General features: G+C 43.0%; 1 long non-coding RNA gene across 5 annotated transcripts in view; it reads right to left on the reverse strand.

Moving 5' to 3' along the window:
- Positions 1 to 22,347, reverse strand: part of LOC114484589 (uncharacterized) — a 54,665-nt gene that overhangs the window by 27,340 nt on the left and 4,978 nt on the right. Inside the window, exon 2 of one of the 5 annotated variants that reach the window (XR_008616241.1) lies at positions 14,424 to 14,574. The exons of the other annotated variants lie outside the window; for them this stretch is intronic. This is a non-coding gene — a long non-coding RNA (uncharacterized lncRNA). The remainder of the gene's footprint in view (positions 1 to 14,423; positions 14,575 to 22,347) is intronic. 5 annotated transcript variants of the gene reach the window in all.

Consider the following 22,347-nt stretch of genomic DNA (forward strand, 5'->3'; position numbering starts at 1 on the left):
AGCCTGCGCGTCCAGAGCCTGTGCTCCGCAACGGGAGAGGCCACAGCAGTGAGAGGCCCGCGTACCGCAAAAAAAAATGAAAAAAGAAAAATCATCTGGAGACTGAGGATGCCCAGACATGGAATGCAAAATGTGAGGAAACAAGTTAACTATATTGTAAATGTGTAAAACAACCCGTCAAGGGGTTTCGGGCTTGGGGGAAATTGGTGTTGACCCTAGTAACTTTGGAAGTAAGTGGAGTCTGTAAGACCAAAGGCAAAAGAAACTGAAAGCAAGCTTTGTGCTTGAGTTGATAAAGTTGTTTCCCACAGGGGTACAAATGAACAATTCAGATTTACTATACCTGCATGCTGGAAATTGACAATTAAGTAAATGAATGACCAACAATGGAGTCAGATTTCTCATTGTTGGCATGAGAGTTTACAGATAAGCAAAGGGAGAAGGCTAGAATGATCCATGTGTTAATGGATCCACATTGGAAACACTGTATGTTTAGCTGAATAGAGGTATAGATGTGTCTGTATGGCTACATATACAAATATTTGGTTACATATTTATTTGGTTACAAATATTTATAGGCATGCATATAAATACAAGTTAATATACACACATGAATTTCCTTTCTCTGTCAGCTGAGAGGACCTAGAAGCAACAACACCGAGAATACCTAGACCTCAAACCTTGGTTTCTTATAGCATCCTCCAGGAAAAGGAACTAGGACTCCTTGGAGACATGGCTGATTCTAGGACTGGGTCAGGAAACACCAAAGATGAGTCTGAAGTATCTTATTGTGCCGGAAGGTTTTTTTAAAAAGTGATAAAAAAGAAAACCCCATAGGGCTTCCCTGGTGGCGCAGTGGTTGAGAGTCCACCTGCCGATGCAGGGGACACGGGTTCGTGCCCCGGTCCGGGAAGATCCCACATGCCGCGGAGCGGCTGGGCCCGTGAGCCATGGCCGCTGAGCCTGCGCGTCCGGAGCCTGTGCCCCGCAACGGGAGAGGCCACAACAGTGAGAGGCCCGCGTACTAAAAAAAAAAAAAAAAAAAAAAAAAAACGAAAACCCCATAATGATAGACATATGTCACAAAGGGACACAGAAGCCAACTAAAAGAGCTCCTAATGGCCAAAACTGGAACAATTTGAGCAAGAAAATAAATAAAGTAGAATTGGATTACAACCAAAAGTAAAAATAAATATCCATAATGTATATATAAATAAAATCATTGAATAAATAAACGGAGAAGAGACAAATTGGCTGTGCAGAAAAATTCCAAATAATTTCTGTACTCTGCCCTCCAAGAGGTGGAAGATAACTGTCCACTTCTTAAGTGTGGGTTGTGCCTAGTGACTTCCTTCCAAAGAGGACAGTTTGGAACCAGGAGAAAAAGAGTTAACTCTGCAGTGGAGAAAACTGACAGATACTACCTCGGCCAGGAGCTCAAGGTCAACATCAACAGTGATAGGTCACATTGGTAGTATGTTCTCTTTTTTTTTTTTTGCGGTACGCGGGTCTCTCACTGCTGTGGCCTCTCCCGTTGCGGAGCACAGGCTCCGGACGCGCAGGCTCAGCGGCCATGGCTCACGGGCCCAGCCGCTCCGCGGCATGTGGGATCTTCCCGGACCGGCGGGGCACGAACCCATATCCCCTGCATCGGCAGGCGGACTCTCAACCACTGCGCCACCAGGGAAGCCCGGCAGTATGTTCTCTTGATTTGATGTATTGAGAGGTGCCCTTCATCTGGGGTCTTCCTTCCAAAAACCTGTAATCTAATCATGAGAAAACCATCCCAACTGAGGGACAGTCTACAAAATACCTAACCCACTAGTCCCCCAAACTGTCAAGTTCGTCAAAGACAAGGCAAGTCTGAATAACTGTTACAGCCAAGGGGAACCCAAGAAAATTTGACAGCAAAAGGAAAGGTGGTACCCAGGACAGGATCCTGGAACAGAAAAAGAATATTAGGCTAAAACTAAGGAAATGTGAGTAAACTATGGCTTTAGTTAATAAGAATGTGTCAGTACTGGTTCATTATTTGTAACAAATGTAACTTACTAATGTAAGATGCTAATAATAGGGGAAACTGGGTACAGAGTGCATGGGAACTCTCTGTACTATTGTTGTGATTTTTCTATAAATGTAAAACTGTTCTAGGGGACTTCCCTGGCGGTCCAGTGGTTAAGAATCCACCTTCCAATGCAGGAGACGTGGGTTTGATCCCTGGTCAGGGAACTGAGATCCCACATGCCACAGGGCAACTAAGCCCGTGCGCTCTGGAGCCAGCACACCACAACTAGAGAGAAGCCCATGCACTGCAACTAAGACCTGATGCAGCCAAATAAATAAATAAATATTTTTTAAAAAAAAATAAATAAGTAAAACTATTCTAAGATAAAAAAAGTATATTTTAAAGAAAAGCTGGATAGGTCATGGGTGAAACGCCAAGAATGATGAATCTTTAAAGAAACAGGTTGAAGGCAGGCTAAGTAAGGACTAACCTAGAATGCTGAGTGTCCTTTGATCCTTCTCTGCTTTAGGGGACTTTGGTGGTGAGATTTAGGGACTTTGGTGGTGAGATTTATGGTTTATGGAACACTACCTTAAACTTTGGACTTTACCTAAGATAACTCCAAGGAAACTTCAAGGATTTACAATCTTCTGGTTGTTTAAGAAGTGGAACAAAGAAGAAGACTGGGAGTTCTCCAATGATTAACCAACATATTTACATTTTCCAGGTTTAAAAAAAATAACTTTATTTACAAAAGAATTAAATCAACCACTTAACAGTAAGACTTACTAAAATATTTTGGTTTAATACATAAAGACAATAAGTAAAGCTGCTTTCTTTTAGCAATTCCTTTTTATTCCTTTGGAAGTTTATATTGTGATTTTAAATTCCTTTGGAAGTTTATAGTGACTGTACATATTTATGCAAATAATCCCCCTGACTTCATTTCAGCAATTTCTCTCTTTTTGCCTTTTACACTTTCCAAAGCTAATATCCCAGGTAATTCTTAAGGTTGAAAAATCTCATCTGTTTAGTTTATACTTAAGACTTGAAAGCCTTTTAAAATGTATTGCACTTATTTTTCATTATGTCAGGCCCAGAGTACCCGTTAAATTATAACTTGTATTTGAATCTTAAATAAATCAAACTTCGTTATTAATCAAATGACTCATCAAACTAAGTACATGTTCTACTTTGTTGAGTATCTTTGTAAACATTATATGTAAACTTTTGCCTCTTCCTCCCTTCCTTCCTCTCTCTCTCTCCCTCATTTCCTCTCTTCCTTCCTATCTTCCTTCCTTTCTTCCAAAATGCTCACTGAGCATCTACTCTGCCCAGGATTTAGGAAAACAGTATAAAGAACACATGCTTGGTATCAAGGAGCTCACAGTCTAGAAGAAACAGATGAATGGAATGGGCAGATCGTGAAACCTCATGATATGAATATCAGACTAGGGATGTGCAAAAGACACTTGCGATGGGAACACAGAACATCTGTTACTCAGATGGGGGAAGGAGAAGTCCTCCCTGTGCAACCCCCTCCGTCACCCAGCACTGGGCTATCAGGAGATTGCTTCCTCTGTCCTAGGTACTTCTGAAATCTGATCATTTCAATCAATTGACAAATGCATCAGATATAATCGAATCAACCAAGCCTTTCTTATCATATCCCAACTTCCCTTTATAGTATTCCCCAGAAGTAAAAAACAAGGTATTTGTGATTAAATCCTAGAAGGAGCAGTGAAATTCTTTCTATCCCCTGGCCCTCTCCACACTAAATACATAAAACAGAAGGGAAGGGGCTTCCCTGGTGGCGCAGTGGTTGAGAGTCCGCCTGCCGATGCAGGGGACACGGGTTCGTGCCCCGGTCCGGGAAGATCCCACATGCCGCGGAGCGGCTGGGGCCCGTGAGCCATGGCCGCTGAGCCTGCGCGTCCGGAGCCTGTGCTCCGCAACGGAAAAAAAAAACAGGGAATTTAAAAAGTGATTTAACAGCTTCTTGTATTATTTAAATATTTGCATGGAAAGCCAGATTTCTTTAAGGGTTTAGAAAGTTTGTGAAATAATGTTTAAAATATTTCTTTAAAACTTTCTTCTCTGATAACATTGTGGCCTTTCTAAGTTGTGAGTGATTAGGGATGCCTGCTTTTTACATCAAACCAAAGTGATAAATAGCTATCAAGCCATAATCTGATAGTGCTGGTCTCAATGACTATCTTGGAAAAAGAACGGCCCCATTGTAATGCTGAACAGGGCAAAGTGGAAGCCTGTCAGAAGGGTCTTAGTGTCATGCTTTTGCTTCAAAATTGTGCTGAATATCAAGGATCGTGTCATATTACTGTGTAAGGCAGTGCTCACATCCTTACACAAAACCGTATTATGTAGGCGAGATGAGGACCACCAGCAAATATCAACACTGACATACCAGTTCCAACTTCCAACCATCAAAGTTAGCAGTAGACTTCCTAAAATTTTATTCAGGGAGTGCTTTATTAAAATTCTTACTTACTATTTAATTCAAGAAAGAGATATGTCTAAGTTTGTGAACAGCAGAGGAAAAAATTCAGGAAAGAATTAAACATGTAAATTATACATGTAAATTACATGTACATGTAAACTACACATGCCCCACTGTGTTTTATCCCACGTTTAAATCAGATCCTGCAGACACCTGGCTAACAATGAATCTTAATGGAAGATGTTTATGAAACCACCAGACTGACATCTGAGCCCACGACTTGTGACAAGAAAGAAACTGTTACTTACACAATGCACTTAGCGCTATTACCTGGCTTGAATATAAACTGTGGGTGAGTCTGCATGCAATTTTGGTTTGTCAACAATAAGTTTCACTAACTAAGGAAAGTCCTGAAGGCAGTTCTTTGGTTAAACAGCACCGCTGGCAGATCAAGCCTCTCATCTAATCCAGATAAAGAGTGTTCTGTGGAAGAGCTACACCCCACCCCACCCAGGGCGAGCCCGCCACGCAAGGCGCCCCGCGCAGGAATGAACGGACGGTGGTGCTTCCTACCGCGAGACGCTGTTACAAAGGAAGCAACAGAGAGAAGTTAAGGGTTTCACAGAGACCAGAGGTCAGAAGGCACTCCCTCAATTACGGGGTTGACTTGATTCATCTTTCCCTGGAAACATCCAGGGTGGCAGTGGGCAGCAGGGGGAGGCAGGAACTTAAACAGGGGGAAGCGATGCAGAACCTATGACCAGTGAGTTCCTGTTAGGGACTTCGGACCATTTGCACCCTTCGACTCAAACTCATTCCTTCCCTTCCCTGCTGTTCCTCTTCACTTTCTTGGCAACAGTCATTACTCACCCTTTAAGATTCTAATCAGATAACGCATCTGCCAGGAAGTATCCCTTGGGTCAGGATAAACAGTCTTCCCCAATCCCATCAGCCTGTTCCCATCACAGCTTGTGCAGGTACCCCCCCCCCGGGTGGATGAGCACCCCCTGAATCTTCCTTATGATGTCATTCCCCGCAGTGAGTCATTCTCCCAGTCACTGCTTGGACATCTGCCCAGCAAACAAACTTAAAGACAAGTGAGAATGGTGATAAAGGGGTGATGGGAAAGTGTTGCTGAGGAGGATTTGCAAGGCTGAATGCAACCTATTCTGAAATCACCACTGTGGTCACCAGTGTAGTCAGTCTAGGACTGTAAGAGTCACAGAATGGAGACAAGGCTGGCTCTGTCTCTTGGAAGCAATAGAAAAATTATAACAAAATAAATCTCAGCAGGAAGAAGACTGGTGTGCCTGAAATGCATACATGTGAGTGTGTGTATTTGTGACATACGTGTGGATGCATGTCTATGCCTACAGCATATCTATGCCTACAGCACATACATCATTTAGTAAATATCAGCCACCCTAGACATGTTTCCTTTTGCTCTTAAGAGAAATGTTCTTGGCATGTCTCGACTGGCACTAATTCAAATGAGATAACCCCAACAAAATCCCCTACCTGGTCACTCCCAAACCCAGAAAATGTTCCAAGTTTTAAAGTAATTATTTCTGTCCTTTTCTCAAAGGTGGTTAGGCCAAATTACTAATTCCCAAACTAATCAAAAACAAGATCTTTGAGAAGCCTGCTACTCACGATATTGGCAATTTTAATAGATTCAGGAGGAGCCTACTCAAGAAAACATAAGGATGACTAATTTCTGCTCAAACATGACAAACTGCGTCACAGAGACTTAGCAAGATTGCTTGATGCCTCTAACATTTTTTAAAGTTTAATACAAAGAGACCAACTTCAAGATAGATTTGCAAGAACGTGGTTTCTGATTAAAAAGAACATTAATCAAGTTACTTGTGAAGTATTACTGTCAGATTTTCCCATATCATAGTTCAGAGGTCAGCCAACTTTTTCAAGCATGGGCCAGGTAGTGAATATTTTCAGCTTTGCAGGTCTTACTCAATTCTGCCATTGTAGTGTGGAAGCAGACCTAGAAAATAGGTGCCACTAGGACTCAGATATTAATTATAATGGGAACTGCAGCTGGGTTTCCAGGGCCCTTACTCCTTCACATTTTCATAAGGTAGGTAGAATTGCTCCCCAGATAAGGAGACTGAGCAAACAGCTGACGATGGGCAGAACCTTAATTTGAGGGCGGTTCATTGGCTCCAGGGCCTTTACCATTAACCACTGGACTTTCCTGTCTCCACCCAGATGGCTGTTCTCCTTCTGTCACTGACTTGCTGTGTGAATTAGTCAAGGTTTTCTGGAGAAACAGAACCAAGAGGATATGTGTGTGTATCTATCTATATCTATATCTATCTATAACTATTTAAAAATTTTAAGAAATTGGTTCATGTAATTGCGGACACTTGATAAGTCCAAAATCTGCAGGATAGGCTGGCAGGCTGGAGACCCAACAAAGAATTGCAATTCAAGTCCCAAGGCAGTGGGCTGGCAGAATTCCCTCTTGTTCCAGAGCTCAAGTTTTTGTTCTATGCAGGCCTTCAACTGACTAGATGAGGCCCACTCCCATTATGGAAATAATCTGCTTTACTCAAATTCACCAATTTTTTTTTTTTTTTTTTTTTTTTTTGCCGTACGCGGGCCTCTCACTACGGCTCACGGGCCCAGCCGCTCCGCGGCACGTGGGATCTTCCCGGACCGGGGCACGAACCCGCGTCCCCTGCATCGGCAGGCGGACTCTCAACCACTGCGCCACCAGGGAAGCCCTAAATTCACCAATTTAAATGTTCATCTCCACCAAAAAACACTTTCACAGAAACATCCAGAATAAGGTTGGACCAAATATCTGGGCGCCCCATAGCCCAGCCAGTCAACACATAAAATTCACCACTGCACTGTGTTTCTCTACAAAAACCCATTCCAGTTCCTGCCTGGTTTCCCCCATCCTGACAATCAAGTAGTGTCAAGTGAGTTGATTTTGAAAACAACTTTTGAGATTCTAACATCAAGGGTGCTATATAATTACCGAGGGTTTCTATTTCCTTCTTCTCCACTTCTTACCCCCTTTTCCTTCCTTCATCTTCTCCCCCCACCTTTTTCTGGGAAAAGAAGGATGTTAGAGAGAGAGAGAGAGAGAGAGAGAGAAGTTTCAACAGCCATAGCTTTGCAATGTGATACTGCAGCACGCTGCAGCACTGTGATGCCAGAGGCAAATGAATCTAAAAGACAAATTCCAGTTTCAGTGAATACACTAAGTAATAAATCAGTATTCACCTATCTTAGAACTTTGATGTCTTTATATGCCCTTTTCTTCTTACTTCTAAGATAGGTAATTTTCAAAACAGAACAGTTTGAAGAACTAAAGTTCGGCTCCCAATTTCCCATGAGTAAAGTTGAAAACCCATTCACATACGATTATTTATATCACAGCCTTATTGCAAAGGGCGACTATTGGATCTCAGGCAGCTACAACCACTACCTTCTAAGTCCCCTCCACGAGCAGAATATTTGCCTGTTCGGATACGGAGAAGAAGTGGCGTTCTATTCTCCACGAGGAAAGTCGCAGGCCTGGAATGACAAGTACAGGAAGAAGGCTACCTATTGGAGCATCTATGCTAATTTCCCATGACCAGCCTGTCCTAGTTATCATATTTCAGAACAAATACTTCAGTTGAAAAGGCAAAAGATAATTCCTTAATATCAAATCAAACTAAAAGTACTAAAAATTGCTAATTGCTACATGAGTAAGTTATGGTAAGTTGCTAAAAAACAAGGTTGACAACTTTCAAAAAAAAAAACAAAAAACCCTTTCAAAATGAATTTTTATTCAAAATCACCAAAACCCAGAAAGAAATTAAATGTCCATCAATTGATGAGTGGGTAAACAAATGTGGTATATCCATATAATGGAATACTATTCAGCATTAAAAAAAAAACAGACTACTACATGGACCAACATGGATGAGTATCAAAAGCATTATGCTAAGTGAAAGAAGCCAGACTCAAAATGCGACATACTGTATGATTCTACCAGTATGATTTTCTGGAAAAGGCAACACTATAAGGACAGAAATTAGGTCAGTGATTGCCAGGGGCCAGAAATGGCAGGATGGGGTTGACCACGAAGGGGCACGAGGGAACTTTGAGGGGGTGATAGAACTACTATATCTTGAAATGTTAAGAAAATCCCTCATAAGGGAGAGAAAATATATTTACAATACTGTACTGTATTTACCGATATTTCTAGGCTACACGGTTCATCTCCAAGTTTTTTCAAGTTGCTGCAAATCTCCAAAAATTGTTCCAATATATTTATTGAAAAAAGTTCACGTATAAGTAGACCAGTGTTGTTCCAACCTGCATCATTCAAGGGTCAACTGTATCCTCCTCACAATGGCTAAAACTTACCATGTCCACACTGTGTTACGTGCTTTCCATATATTATTTCATTTACTATTAAAAACAGCCCTATGAGGAATGTACTGTTAGCACTCCCATTTTTCAGATAAGGATAGAGACCTACACAAGTTATTGAACTTGCTGAAGGGCACTCAGCGATTTAGAGGGAAGAGCTGATATTCAGACCCATGCTAGTGTATTGCCAAAGCTGGAGTTCCCAACCGCTAAGCAAATACTCCTCCATCCTTGTAAAGCCAAGTCATGTCTTTCAGAAGTAACAGCCTTCTCTAAACATTGCCTTCCATCTTTCAAAAATATGCAGGATATATGATTAGAGCCATGGGATTCTGTGAAAGGACTGTGGCATCATATAGGCCCAGATTCAAAGACTAGCGCAGCAGCATTATGGTCATGTGAACTTGAATAAGTTGCTTGCCGTCTCCAACTCCATCAACTGTAAAATTGAAATAAAAATGCTTACCTTGTAGAATTATTTTAGAGATTGAATGTGATATATGTATGAAAGCAACTCAGTAAAAGGTACTTTTTCTCCAAAGAATAATTCCCCCAAAGCCTAATTATTTGGTACTCCTAGTCATTGTAAATTGACATGAAAAAGCAACCAAACATTATTTTTCAAACTTTTAGAGGTTTTAGAATGCCTGAAATCCTGGTGTACTTATAGTCGAAATTCAACCCAAGATTGGTTGAATTCACAGAGGTGGAACCCGCAGATACAGAGAGCTGATGGCACTACCGGGTTTTATATAAGAGCCTTGAGCATCTGTGGATTTTGGTATCCGTGGGGGTCCTGGAACCAGCCCCCCATGAATAGTAAGGGGTGACTGTATAGAGTTGTGTACTGGTTGTGAAGGAGGGAACAAAATTAGTATTGCCTTGTGAGTGACCATTGCTATATTCAAGATAGACCTACTAGAACAAAACCATCAAGATTAATACTGGACAAACCTTCCCCCGGCCCATTCCCCCCTCCCAATCCTGCCCTCACATAAAATCTTTTCATCCGTACGAAATCTGGAGTCTTACTTGTTTCAGGTGCTACATCTCTTGAAGGACATAAATGAATTGGAAACCATCACAGATTCAAAGAAGGCTGGGGTTAGAGCTGATTTGCATCTCTAGTTTCATATAATGCAGGTATGTCTTCCATAAGATCTTGATTAACCACTGAACACAAGTCCTTACATCTGACTAGTGTTAGGAGCGTGCTCACCAGTTACAATGCAATCCCACCAGTTACAGTGCAATCCCTTCCTTTTTTTTTTTTTTTTTTTTTGCGGTACGCGGGCCTCTCCCTGTTGTGGCCTCTCCCGTTGCGGAGCACAGGCTCCAGACGCGCAGGCTCGGCGGCCATGGCTCACGGGCCCAGCCGCTCCGCGGCACGTGGGATCTTCCCGGACCGGGGCACGAACCCGCGTCCCCTGCATCGGCAGGCGGACTCTCAACCACTGCGCCACCAGGGAAGCCCTAATCCCTTCCATTTGTAAACTTATGGAGCTTCCCTATAATTTAACCTCACTAGTCCTAGCTTTCATATGAACAAAGTCCCACTTCCACATTACCTCCCAACACGTACAGATAAACAGAGAATCCTGTTGCTTGCTCTCATCCTCTTTTCTGGGTAATACAGCTTCCAGCCTTTTAAATTGTTTCTTAGCAACAGTGTCCAGACTCTTGGCTCTGCTAGAACATCAGCTCTGCTCAGGATGCCATCACCCAAAGCTGCAATGAGTCTAAGATTGTACTGACTTTTTTTGGTAACACATCACCTTGTTGTTGGCTTAACCCTGAGCTTGTGATGATAGAAACTGCATAAGGAAAAGATGAGGTCCCTGGCTCAGAAAAGTGGTGATGAGAACCAAGTACGCGTGGTGGGTTTGACCAGGGCAGCAAATGCTGACCTTATTAGTACCCTGAAGGTCAATCATGCTGCCTGTGGCAGGACAAGGCTGTGAGGTTGTACAGTATATAAAATCCAGAAGGCCAGTGAGTTAATTCAGAATGAGCAATGACTGCTTCAGGAGCCAGATATGCTCAGATTCAGCACAATTTATTTCCCTTCTTTTACCCAAAGATACCATACAATTTTCAGTCAAACACCTCCATGAAGTCTGTAGATGCTCTGAAGACTGCAGAGTCCTCATCTATCAGCATGATAACCCACTGAATCCCCTTCCTGCTGCTTCATATTGAGATAACCAGCTTCCACGGTCATAATAGGTGTGTCCTTGTGTGTATAGATGCAATAAAAGTGATGCAATTCCAGGTGGGGAATAAACTTAGCAAGAGGACAGACTAAATATTTTCTTGACAAAGATTGACAGGGAAAAACCATTAAAGACTCTAAAATGCAGTGTATGGCTCTTGCTAGATGCAAAGCTCCCTCCTACAGAACAAGTCTAAATTGGGATATCTGGCCTTTGGTCTCTCACTGTCAAGGCAAGAGCAAGAGAGAAAACTCTAAAATGGTTAAGAACAATGAAAGGAGGCTTGGAGGTGGCATGAAGGGGACCAATAGAAATGGTAGAGGAGTTTGGAGTTTGGAGTGGATTGGATTAAGAGGGAAAGGACATGGTGGGGGGAGTGGGGGAAATGACCTAAAGATGAACTTTGGAGAATGAACAGAATTTAGATTGGGGAGGGTGGTATGAAAGAACTTTATGGGTAGAACAATTAGAACTGATTAGAATAGAAAATATGGAAGGAAAAACTCATTGGTAGGGTAAATGCATTCCATCGATGATGACAGATTTAAGGGGACATGTCTAGGACGAACTTGTGTACTGAAACTTAGGGCAAGACCAAGAGAGATTTAAAAAAAAAAGCTTGCAGGGACTTCCCTGCTGGTGCAGTGGTTAAGAATCCACCTGCCAGGGGCTTCCCTGGTGGTGCAGTGGTTAAGAATCCGCCTGCCAATGCAGGGGACACGGGTTAGAGCTCTGGCCCAGGAAGATCCCACATGCCGCAGAGTAACTAAGCCCAGGAAGATCCCACATGCCGCAGAGTAACTAAGGCCGTGCGCCACAACTACTGAGCCTGTGTTCTAGAGCCCGTGAACCACAACTACTGGGCCCACGTGCTGCAACTACTGAAGCCTGCGCATCTAGAGCCCGTGCTCTACAACAAGAGAAGCCACCGCAATGAGAAGCCCGCGCACCACAACAAAGAGTAGCCCCTGCTCGCCACAACTAGAGAAAGCCCGCGAACAGCCACGAAGACCCAATGCAGCCAAAAATAAAATAATTTTTAAATAAATAAATTAATTTTTTAAAAAAGCTTGCAGAAGTAGTGAAAGAATATGAACAGCTTCCCTGGAGCCCAAAGGGGATGAAGGATCACCTTTTGGAGATAGAAAATGAGAGCATTTGGAGAAAGTAAAATAAAGTATTACTTTGCAAAGTAGTTGGAAACCTTATAGAACTTGATAACCTTGAAAGATACAGACTAAATGTATATACATTCAAAAGTGTGACTACAAACTCACAGTTTATACACACATCATAGGTCATTAAGAGGAACAAGGGATGTGTCTGTATCCTGAACAGGGGGTTAGCATCACAAAGGGCAATAATGTCTTTTCTTAAAACACAATATCTTGGGACATCCCTGGTGGTCCAGGGATGTCTCTGTGCTTCCAATGCAGCGCGTGTGGGTTCAATCCCTGGTTGGGGAACTAAGATCCCACATGCTGCATGGCCAAAAAAAACACCATCTTTTCTAAAGTAACATAGGTTACTCTCCAATGACATAACCCAGCGTAGCCAGTCTTGAGTTAAATCTTAGACTGGGGATTCCAGGACACACAGATGACATTCCTGAACAGAACCGTCTTCTGATGGCCTAGACCCCAAAAGACAGTCCCTTGCTCCTTAAAAGATGTCCAGTTTCCTTTGAAGTAGTTTGTGTGTCAGGAAGAACTGACCTTATTTTCTCTCTTGACTCTCTTGTACTTTCTGGTCTGTACATTTCTAAATATTCCTCCAGCCCTTGGAAATACTTAAATAATGGAATTTGGGATAAGTGTTGAGAAGATCATTCTGTTTTACAGTAACTTTGGTTAAAAATGAGAGTGCTATTAATACGCTGTTTTTAGAGACTATTTTTTGTTTGTTTGTTTGTTTTTTTGTGGTACGCGGGCCTCTCACCGTTGTGGCCTCTCCCGCCCCAGAGCACAGGCTCCGGACGCGCAGGCTCAGCGGCCATGGCTCACGGGCCCGGCGGCCATGGCTCACGGGCCCAGCCGCTCCGCGGCACGTGGGATCCTCCCGGACCGGGGCACGAACCCGTGTCCCCCGCATCGGCAGGCGGACTCTCAACCACTGCGCCTCCAGGGAAGCCCTAGAGACTATTTTTGTATGTATTATATCACGTCAGAATATCTCAATTTTAGTCATTAGCTTCCTCTTACTACACCACAGAGAACCCGGGAGCTGTTGCTATGTATTACTAACAACAAGTTTCAATGTCACTCCTGAGTTTCTATTCCACAGAAAAAAATAGATCCAACTTTTTTAAACACTTGTTTTATAAAATGAGGGGTTTTGGTGAGGAGGAGATAGGTGTCTCTTACCAACATTTTGTTTAAAAGCATATTTAAATTCCATTAGAACCACAAAGCACAATTTTTATCATGATTCCTTTCTTCTAATAGAGAAACAGAAATAAACAACTTGGGGCCTTTGATATTGTGTGTTTAACTGGCAACACATTTAAATTTTTTACAAAAGCGTAAACTGAAAAATTGTGTGTGTGTGACAGGGGCGGGCAGTGAAGCAGACATTGGCATGAAGAACAGTGTCTGGTCGCCATGGCTTAGGGAAAGAGGAAATGCCCAAAAGGCTTTGAGGAGAAGCAAATTTGCCTTATACCTGGAGTAGCCAAAAGGAGGTTTGGTGTAAAAAATGAAAGGACAAGGCACTGCCTACATTCGAGACCGTAATTTCGGCCAGGTGACTTAACTTGTTGTCTGCCCTGGGTGCAAAGTAAATTGTTTCTTTGCCTAGTGTTATGTCTCATTTCTGAACCTACAGGCTCAACACAATAGCATGGAAGAGGTTAAGGCAATGAAGCTCAGCAGAAACCTCCAGCTTGGCCGCTTTGGGAGCTGCGAGGATATTGGAGCTAATGACTCAGAACCGTGTTGAACTCTCTCAGGGGTTCGTGTCTCCATGGCTTGCCCTGTGTTTGGCACAGATAATCAAGCATTGGCTGGAATAAACATTATGATAATATGGCAGGGAAGTCTCGCATCTATCCTAGTGAGTGCCCTGACGGTGGGCTGGAGACAGAACACTCAGTTGGCAAGTGCTCTGATGTGGATTTTAACGGCTCTATAAATGATTAAGTTGGACATATTCCAAAGTAGAAAAATCATAGATAAAATTTAAGATTTTTTTCTTTTCTCTTTTCTCTTTTCCTTTCTCTTTTTCCTTTGTCTGTCTGTCTCTGTGGGTCTTCATCTCCTTTCTCTTTCTTTTCTCGCTTTCTTTCTTTCTTTTTCTTTCTTTGCTCCCTTCCTTCCATCCTTCCCTCCTTCTTTCCTTCCATCCTTGTTGACCTTACCTTTCCTCCTTTTCTTTCTTTTTCTTTTTTTTTTTCTCTTTACCATTGAGGAAGCACCATGGGGATCATTCATAATATTGAACTTTAAACCTGGAAGGGACCTCAGCGATTATTTTCCCACATCCTTCCATTTGTGGTATAGTCAAGAGACCTGGAATAAAAAGGCCTGGATTTTAGTCTAAGTTTTACCACCTATCAGGTGTATATCCTGGGTAAATACACAATCTTCTTGAAGCCCAGTTTTCTCAACTGTAAACTAAAACTGCTAGCTGGGGACTAGATCTAACTCTCCTGCCTCTCAGCCCGGTGTTCCTTGTGTTAACTCCACGATCCTATTGGCTCCTTCCTATTGGCCAGCCAGGTGTCTTCCCTGCAGACCCCTAAACCATCTCCCTTGCATTGTCTGTGTTCCCTTCATACACATTCCTGTGATACCAGAGGATAGGAACTCATGCCAGAAAAGGCACTGGAGGAATTTAGTCTTCTAAGTTCACATCAATAAATCTCCTGATCCTGCAACAGTATGAAATTAAACCACAACAGAACAGATACCCTTTCTCACATCCTGCTTCTGTCTCACGTCCCACCCTCCATGTCAACCCTTATCCTTGCAAACTCGGCAACAAAGTCCATTCAAAAGGAAGACTTCTTTGACTCCCTAGATGATGGAGTTCTCCTGCACTGTGACCTTACAAGGCACTGTCCGTTCAGAGCACGTGTCACAATTTGTCATCAAAACTGCATGGTCCTGTTTGGCTCTGTCATTGCCTACCCCTCTCCCCTCCGTTATACTGTCCTATTCAGAAAGTCAGAAAGCATATCTGTTTGGCTCATTGCTGTTATCATCTGGGGCTTGCTTAGCGCCTAGTACAAGGTGTGTCCTCAAAAAAAAAAAAAAAAAAAGCCCGCCGAATGAGTAAATGAATGGATTTAGCTTTCTGATGCATGCTCTAACAATGCCCATCAATTATTGACAGTGCATGCCAGGTGCTATAGATTAATTGTTTGGGTCCCCCCATAATTCATCTATTGAAACCCAACCCCCAAGGTGATAGTACCAGGAGATGGGGGGTCTTTGGGGATGATTAGGTCATGAAGGTGGAGCCCTCATGAATGGGATTAGTGCCTTTATAGAAGAGACCCCAGAGAGCTCCCTCACCCGTTCCACCATGTGAGGACACTGCAAAAAGACAGCCTTCTATGACCCAGGAAGTGAGCTCTCACCAGACTCTGAATCTGCCAGTGTCTTGATCTCAAACTTCCCGGATTCCAGAACGGTGAGAAATGTTTTCTGCTTATAAGTCACTGGTCTATGGTACTTTGTTATAGCAGCCTGAATGGACTAGGACACCAGGTTCTGAACTAGGCATTTTACATAACTCAGCTTACTTAATTTTCAAAACAACCTCCCGAGGAAGGTATCACTAATTATGTTTTACAGACAAGGAAATTGAAGCCAGTGAAAATGCCAAGAAGGGACATCCAACTCAGCCTCCACAGTCAGGAAAGCTTTTCCAAAGGTGACAGTGATGACACCTCACTTAATTCCTTCTAAGTCCTGCTAAAACCAAATTTAAGTGATGACCTTATTTGGCGACTTAGCATTTCAATAGGGAGAGAGAGAGAGACAGACAAACGGAAAGATGAATTAATATCTCACAATATGATCACACAATTGATATTCATCAAGGCTCTATTAGCTATGGAAAATGTCAATAAATTTGAGAAGCAACCATCTAGAATACATCTGGGCTAAGCTGCATGAACATGGAAGGTTCATCCTGAGGATTTTTCCTCTTGCTTCTCCCCCCTCCCCCAAGTATAGCCCCTTGGAAACCAAGGACTGTCCCCTTCTGGCTCTCTTAAGATACTGATTCCAATCTGTCAAGCACAGGTTTAGCTGAATTTCAGCCCCAAAGATGTGGATCTCTTTATTATCTCCTCTGTCATACAAGAGCATTGTAACGCCTGTTCTTTAATTGAATTACAAACAAAGCACCACTGTGCCCTGATAGGAAAAGTCACATTTATTTTCATTCTGGACAGTTGCTCTGTGGGATCACGCCAGTGAATGCTGCTGTCATCCCCACTCAGACTTAGTCAGCTGAGTTGGAAGAGATTTTGTGTTTGTTTTATTTATTTATTTATTTTTTTAAGAAAAGAGATTAGTGAATACATGTCTGTTTGAAAGCAAATTCCTTTTTGAGCAAAACACCAGCTTGGAGCCCTGGTAATGAGTCCTCTCTCTCGTCATCTGGTGAGCCCTGACCTACGGGTGACAGTATTAGATAGTAAAAGGTTTATTTAAAGGAGAATCAGAGATAAAACTCTACAATTCCCTCATCTCACAAATGCACAGTTTTCTTTTCCTTTTATGCTCTTGTGTCACATCTTTTGGGAAGCTGTTTTCTCATTCAAACCACCCCTACTGGGCAGGCATGTCTGGAAGAGCTGCAGGTGTCCCCTGGCCAATGCTCACAAAGCCTACTTGTTAATCAGCCCTGTCACGTGTCTTTTGACCCCCTTCCTACCCTGCTCTCTCCACATCTTTCCCAGCCAACCACCAATGCTACTGCTAAAAGGGAAAAAACAGAACGGCCAGTCAAAAGAGCTATTATCATAAAGATTCCTTAACAAGGCCTGGGGCTTTCCAGTAAATTAGCTCAAGCTTTTGCTCTGCTCTCTCTTCTAGCTATGATGCCCCCCTTTCCCCATTCACTGGTCACTGCAAAGCTTGTTGAATCTGCTACATTCTGTGGTCACTGGATACTCCACCAAGGGTCCCTCCAGGAGCCTCTCGGCCACCATTATTATATGCCGGCACCAGTCAGGAGTGTGCTGATTATCCCGACTCCATAAAGTGCAGCACTGGTGACAGTGCATGCGACCCTATCTGGGAGTTTTATACAGAGGATCTGGAAGACCAAATTAATCGTGTTTTTTTCCCTCCAATCTTCTATACTTGATTATTAACTGGTCTGCCTAGGCAAGTCCTCCCCCTACTACTTGACAGAGATGCAAAATGAGAATGTTAATTCTGTGACATTATGACTTGGGAGGAGGTAATTTACTAATAAGAGTCAGTGTTTGTAGAAGGTGCAGGGGTTGGCATAGATAGATACTCTGTGTCAATTATGTACTGTGGACCTGAAATTGAAAGAGGCTACAGGGTACCTGCAGGTCCTACGGGGGAGGTTTATTTGCTCCCCCATGTCACCCCACCCCACCCCATGCAGAAACCAAGCAACATATGTCTCTGGACTGAGTGCATGCACTCAGAAACCTGAAAGGAGGAAGCAAGTTAAAGTCCTTTCTTGCTTTCACCATGTGGTGTACCGCGGAGAGAAATAAGACCTCTCCAGCGTCCCTTGTGCTGTATTAAAATGGAATTTTACTCCTGCAAAGCGCCAAGCCTGTTTATTGGTAAAATGCTCTGTGTCCAAAAATTGTCTTGAGATCCTTTTGTGGTATATTTTCTATGAAAAGCTAAGGAAAAAAAAAAAAAGAAGAAGAAAGGAAAGAGAAAAGGCCACCTCACTTCAAGGGTGACTAAGCAAAGGAAACAGTTTTTCAACAGGTTTAGACAACTTTACAACAGATGGCAAATGACATGTTCTTTTTAGATAAATAGAAAGCTTTTATTCTACCATTGAAAAAATCCTCAGGAAAACTTGATTTAGAGCACCGGCTTACCTTTGTAAGTGAAAACCTCTAAGATATGGTCCATGGAATGACATCCTTATGGCTGGGTTTTGGCAACTGATAACTAGGGCTCAGAGGTAAGGTTACACAGAAGGCTTCCTGTCAAAGTCAACAACACAGAGGTCAGGACACTCGGAAGCCTACTGACCTAGTAAAACCGAAACCGAAGCTGCCTTGGGAAAGATGAGGGGGAAGCAACTGTTGAACCACAGTAAAGCATGTGATGTTTTCTCAACCCTGACCTGATTTATCAGGCAGCAATCAGCCTGGAGCTTCTGCGATGTTAGAGAATTACGGATCCATCTATCTGCTACAGGAGTTTAAACCCGATGGCCTTCTGAATGACTAAGGCTCATTGACCTAAAGATACGTGAGATTTCTCAGACCTGCTTCATCTTTCACACACGGGCAGTTCTCTCACAGAGACATGGGTGATCTCTCTCTCTAATTGTGATAAAATATATGTAACATAAAATTTACCGTTTTCACTTTTTTTAAGTGTGCGATTCCATGGCATTAAGGACATTCACACTGTTGTACAACCATCACCACCATCCATCTCCAGAACTTCATCTTCCCAAACTGAAACTGTATCCATTAAACAATAATTCCCCAAAGCCCTGGCAACCACCATTCTCCTTTCTGTCCCTATGACTGACTACTCTAGGTACCTAGGTGAACTCATACAGCAACTGTCCTCTTGGCTTACTTCATTCGGCATAATGCCCTCGAGGTTTATCCGTGTTGTAGCATGTGTCAGAATTTCCTTCCTTCTTAAGGCTGAATACTAGTCCATCTTTCTCTTTTATAAACAACTTTATTGAGGTATAATTTATATATGCTAAAGTTCAACGATTTTTAGCGTGCTATTCAATAATTTTTAGTAAACTTGTCAAGTTGTTCAATCATCATCACAATCTGGTTTTAGAACATTTTCATCATCTCAGTAAGAGCCCCCCATGGCCATTCACAGTTCACCCTCACTCCCCAACACCTTTCCCACCTCCAGCCCTAGGCAACAACTGATCTACTTTCTGTCTCTGAAAAGTTGCCTTTTTTGGATATTTCTTTTTTTTTTTCTTTTTTTATTTTAGGCTGCACTGGGTCTTCGTTGCTGCGCGCAGGCTTTCTCTAGTTGCGGCGAGCAGGGGCCACTCCTCGTTGCGGTGTGCAGGCTTCTCATTGCAGTGGCTTCTCTTGTTGCGGAGCACGGGCTCTAGGCATGCAGGCTTCAGTAGCTGTGACACATGGGCTCAGTAGCTGTGGCTCGCAGGCTCTACAGCGCAGGCTCAGTCGTTGTGGCACACGGGCTTAGTTGCTCCACGGCATGTGGGATCTTCCCAGACCAGGGCTCGAACCCGTGTCCCCCTGCATTGGCAGGCGGATTCTTAACCACTGTGCCACCAAGGAAGCCCCTGGATATTTCACAGAACTGGAATCATACATTAAGTTGTCTTTTAAGTCTGGCTTCTTTCACTTGGTACTTAGCATGATGTTTCTGAGGTCCATCTGTGTTGTCACAGGTATCACTACTTCATTCTTTTTTATTACTGAATAGTATTACGTTATATGGATATATCACATATTGTTTATCCATTGACCAGTTGATGGACATTTGGGTTGTTTCTCTCTTTAACTATTATGAATAATGTTGTGTGAACATTGGTATGCAAGTTGTTGTGTGGACATATTTTCATTTCTCTTGGGTAGATATGAGGGTGGAATTACTGGGCCGTATGACAAGTTTACAGTTAACTTTTTAAGAAACTGTCAAACTGTCTTCCGAAGGGGCTGTGCCATCAGGAGGTTTGCTTGAGGGTAAGTAAACACATCTTTCAAATGGGTTTGTTTTTCCTTTGTGACCTTCCCAATGTAAAATGTTCTGCTGCTTTTCAACTCTGACCCCAGCTCAGTCAGAAAGCCAAGCAGTGGGGGTGATGAATTAATTCTTCAAATAGTTCTCATTTTCACATCCTTAACTCACAGCTGAGTTCACGTTAAAATCCAACAACCTTGAAAGCTCAGAAGAAGCATTATGAAATGTTCTATGAGACCTCGGGCAAGTCACAGTGGTCATCTAGGGCCTCAGGGCCCCCATCTGTCAGTGAAGGATTAGGCCAAGATGACTTCTAATGTCCATTAAGGGCATCTCTGGATGTGTCTGTGGACCCAGAACAATCCCTTGATGGGCTTCGAGATACTTAATGCACACTGCCTGGGTGTGGAGGTAAAGAGCTTCTCAACCATGCAAATACAAACTCAGTTAAGGAACTGGGACTTTCCCCTAACCGTGGACCTTAAAACTGGAGAAAGAGGGAGCTACAGATGAAAGAATGACCTTTTTCTTCCTCGGGCAGGTTGAATGAAGGGACACTCTGACTTTCTTATTCCAGTGAACTGTCTGGCATTACATTCATGGTGGGCATTAATTAACATGCCTCTGTAGGTCATGTTCTCTTGAGTTGATTTTTGAAAAATATTGATCATCTGTCTAGAAGCAGTAGTGTATATCACTCACGGGAACACTTTTATTTTAGAAACTATATTAGCTTCCCAGGGCTGATCTAACAAAGTACAGTCGTCCCTAGGTATCCGCGAGGGATTGGTTCCAGGAGTGCCCCGCATACCCAAATCCACAGATGCTCCAGTCCCTTATATAAAATGACGTAGTTCAATGAATACAGTCAGCCTCCTGTATCCTTGGGTTTCACATCCTTGGAGTCAACCAACCGCGGATCTAAAGCCTTAGAAACAGAGGGCTGGCTATACCAAAAACTGGGTGGCTCAAAACAACAGAAATTTATTGTCTCACAGTGCTGGAGGCTAGAGGTCCCAAATCAAGGTGTCGCAGGGGCCAAGCTCTCTTTGACAGCTTCAGGGAAGAATCCTTCCTTGTGTCTTTCAGCTCCTGGTGTGCACTGGCAATCCTCGGCCTTCCTTGGCTAGTAGATGCATCACTTTATCCACATGGCCTTTCTGTCATTGCGTCTTTACACTGTCCTCCCTCTGTGTGTCTGTCTCTGGGTCAAAATTTCCCCCTTTTATAAGGACACCAGTCATATTGGGTTAGGACCCACCCTAATGACCTTATTTAGACTTGGTTACATCTGTAAAGACCCTACTTCCAAATAAGGTCACATCTGACCTTATTGAGGGTACTGGGGGTTAAGACTTCAAAATATCTTTTTTTGGGGGGGTGGCAGGGGAACACAAGTCAATCCATAACAGTAACATTTTGGAAAAAAATGAGGTTTGCAATAAGGTATCTGTCACTGCATGCACATCTCACTGTAATTATATTATAAAATGGGAGAAAAGTGTTTTCCTTCTTCAACACCTGACATCTGAGTTCTATGGCACTTGGACACAAAGAAACATCATAACAATCCTGAACCCTCGGCTTTCAGTCCCGTGTGGGGTTGAGATTCTGACATCTGCAGTTATTTAAATAATTGCTTTCAGTTTGGAGGGGGGAATCTTGTGCTTGGGATAAAATACTGTAAATTATTTAACATGGCTTATCCTGGGTAACACTGCCTGGGACTAAAGACAGGGAAGAACTGGATGTTGGGAATGGTTTAAAAAAAAAAGTTGGGACACAAGGATGTGATGCCATAACCACAGGACCAGGATTAACTGATCAGATTACTTGAGTTTCCACGCCTTCGAGAAGGAAGAGAGAATTGAGGGCTGGCAACTTAAAGAGCTGATTATCACTTGGAAGGAAAAAGAAAGAGGAGTGGGGCCGTGTATGCCTAGGAACCTTTACTGGCTGGCTGAGAATACCATCTTCTCACAGGACAGAGTGAACCCAGAAGGGCTCCTCACAGCAAATTTTCAGAAGACCTTTTTCCTTCTCTCCTTACCCTGGCAATCCCCTCCATGATGGCTCTGGGACTCCAGATGCCACCAAGGCAGGCCCGGCACATACCCATGGCTTCCAGGAGTTTCATCCTCTCTCACCTGCCGTCACCCTCCTCCCCTTGTTAAATCCGCCTTTTCCTGACTTGCATCCCTATCAAGCCCGCCTTTCCCAATCCATCTGTGCTCCCATTTGATCTACTTCTTCCATGGGGTCTGCTGGAAACACCTGCTGATATAAGCAAAGTAACTAAGAGTTTAAACTGGTCTTGAACACACCCCACCTCATGCAATTAGCAGAAACCTGGAATTCCCTTGACAATGCTTCCTCCATCCTCTCCAAGAGACCTCTCTTCACACT

Source organism: Physeter macrocephalus, chromosome 20 (assembly GCF_002837175.3).
Source record: "Physeter macrocephalus isolate SW-GA chromosome 20, ASM283717v5, whole genome shotgun sequence".
NCBI classification, from domain to species: Eukaryota; Metazoa; Chordata; class Mammalia; order Artiodactyla; family Physeteridae; genus Physeter; species Physeter macrocephalus.